This window comes from Etheostoma spectabile, chromosome 5 (genome assembly GCF_008692095.1).
Source record: "Etheostoma spectabile isolate EspeVRDwgs_2016 chromosome 5, UIUC_Espe_1.0, whole genome shotgun sequence".
NCBI lineage: Eukaryota > Metazoa > Chordata > Actinopteri > Perciformes > Percidae > Etheostoma > Etheostoma spectabile.
In genome coordinates this window covers 12881992-12884416 of record NC_045737.1, presented here as the reverse complement: position 1 = coordinate 12884416, position 2425 = coordinate 12881992, and the positions used below count along the sequence as shown (strand labels likewise).

The window sequence follows — 2425 nt, the reverse complement described above, 5'->3', positions numbered from 1 at the left end:
AGAGAAAGAGCATTTGAAACCTTCGATCGGTGACATTTTAGAGGAAAGTTACATTTTTGCTCTCTTCTACATTACTGTACACTTTAAAAGCTTATTTATATTTTCTTTTGTAGTCACATAAAATGTTCACAACATAACAATATGAGATATTTGGTGTCAATGGGACCATGGTACACTGGTTTCCCAGGCAACTCTTTCTGGCTCAGTTTACATAGGAACACAACTTTCTTCTCTTTCTACCTGCACAAACAGGGTGAAATCTGATCTGTTCTCTTTGTTGCCATGAACGTTTTATCATTGATTTATTTTTACTGTTTAGATTGATGTGATGAGGGACAAGAGGTCAGGTTGATAAAAGACACAATGTATCACTTTACACTGACTGCAGTCCAGTGAACCAATGCTTTCTTCATAGTGAAGAATACAATGTGCATGAAGTTTGTGTTGTAGGGAGAATCTGGTGATTTAGTTTTGCCTTGGCAACATCAGATATTATATTACAATGTCAAGAACCATTTGTTTATTATAAGTCATTTCTGGTTCATACTGTGATACATCAACTTTCTTTTATCTCAAGAAGAGAAGAAGACATAGAATGAGGAAATATGACTCCTGCTTCCGTATCTGTGAAAAAAAAACTAAAGGCCTAAAAAAGAATAAAAGGTTGCACGTGTGTCTGTGTGTGTGTGTGTGTGTGTGTGTGTGTGGGTGTTTGGGCGGGGGGGGGGGGGGGATATCAGCTGAGGGTTACTGGGCACAATGACAGAAACAAACATGTATGACGTTTCTGTCAGTGTTCTGTGCCCAATCTGTTTCCTATGATATTCAGAAAATGTACATTGACACACACACACACACACACACAGTCCAGCACACACTATTACACTCTCTGGTCTCTTGTTGACATAAGTCTAACCTCAAAGGAATAGTTGAACATTTTAGAAAGTCATTTGTTTTCTGAGCGTGAAATGTCATGTCTGTGCTTTCAGTACAGAGCCGGAGTCAGAACGTGGTTAGCCATAGCTTAGCATGAACACTGGAGGCACGGGGAAACTGTGCTGCATTATTTCTCGTTAAACAACAGTTTGGGAACAGTCACTGTGTGCAGCTTTTAAAAACTATTGGTCAAACCTTAATCCAAATTTAACCTTCACCTCTAGACCAAGCCTGAACCCTCAAACAGAAGAGGACCAGATACAAGTCTATGTGTGTTACTGACCCGTTTCTTTTATCAGATATTTGTTTTGTTGCCGGGTCAATTTCTCTACAAACTTGCAAGCACACACACACACACACACACACACACACACACACACACAAACAGTGTTGAGTTGTTTGTCAAATCTATTTGTTCACGTTCAACTTTGCTGATTCATCTTTTTTTTCAGTTTTCTCATTTCCTTCATTGTTTCAAAGTGACTATTTTGTAATGACCAGATGAGTATAATCAATCAGTTGTTGTCATTCTGCACATGTTGCAGTTTTTATTTATTTATTATTTATTCATTTTTTAACTCCTTTTTATTTGTGTCTGTGTTCTTTACACTTATTTAAAGTGACAATATGTAACTTTCTATTGTTTCTGAAGCTGTCATTTTTCACACAATGGTGTTAAATGACCTGTCACAGCAAAACGAGACAAACAAAGAACGCAATTTTAAAAAAATAAAAATTTCGTAAGGCATCTGCTCGGGTTTGATTTTCTCCGTAAAGTCACAGAATGATTTGCGGCAGGTAGACGGCGCTACACATTCTGATGGGTCACAGACTCCTTTGTAACACCAGAAAAGGCTGCTTTTACCTAACAGATGGAGACATTTACAGGATTGTAAATGATTCCAAATCCACCCTGAATTGGCCCTCGGGTATTTCAGTCATAAAATAACTTTACATTGCCAACATTAAATTACGTCCCCCTTTCATTTACCAACGTGTTATTCCTTTTACTCTGTGTTTGTGTTGGCTTACTATTTTCAGTTCCCTTGTCCTCCTCTAACGTTATTGTGTTTTGCGTCTGTGGGTTTTATGAATTGCGACATATGAATCTTAGATATTATTACGTTGCTTTGGCTCCTGACACAGTGAAGGCCGTTTTATGCTTCTGCGTCGAATCGACGGCGTTCCCCCGCGGACCCCTACACCGTAACCCTGACCTGCACCTCTCGAAAAATGAAACTACACATCGCAGCGACGCACATCTCTCAGCCTGGTTCTTCTTCTCCACAAACAACAGGAAATCAAGGAGGGGGTGAACTTTTCCTGCTCGAGATGTCTCACCTTGGACAGAAAGCATAGGAGAGACACTTTGTTTCTCTCACTATGACTCTAGAGTAGAGTCAATACTCGCTCCGAAGCTAATTGCCGTTGACGCACACACCAGCACACAAGGATAAACACCAGGCCGCTTACGTAGGCTACGGCGAAA

The 2425-nt window shown here is 39.8% G+C and overlaps 1 protein-coding gene across 2 annotated transcripts in view; it reads right to left on the bottom strand.

Moving 5' to 3' along the window:
- gramd2b (GRAM domain containing 2B) overlaps positions 1–2425 on the bottom strand; it is a 23256-nt gene that overhangs the window by 18577 nt on the left and 2254 nt on the right. The gene's annotated exons all lie outside the window — the stretch shown is intronic.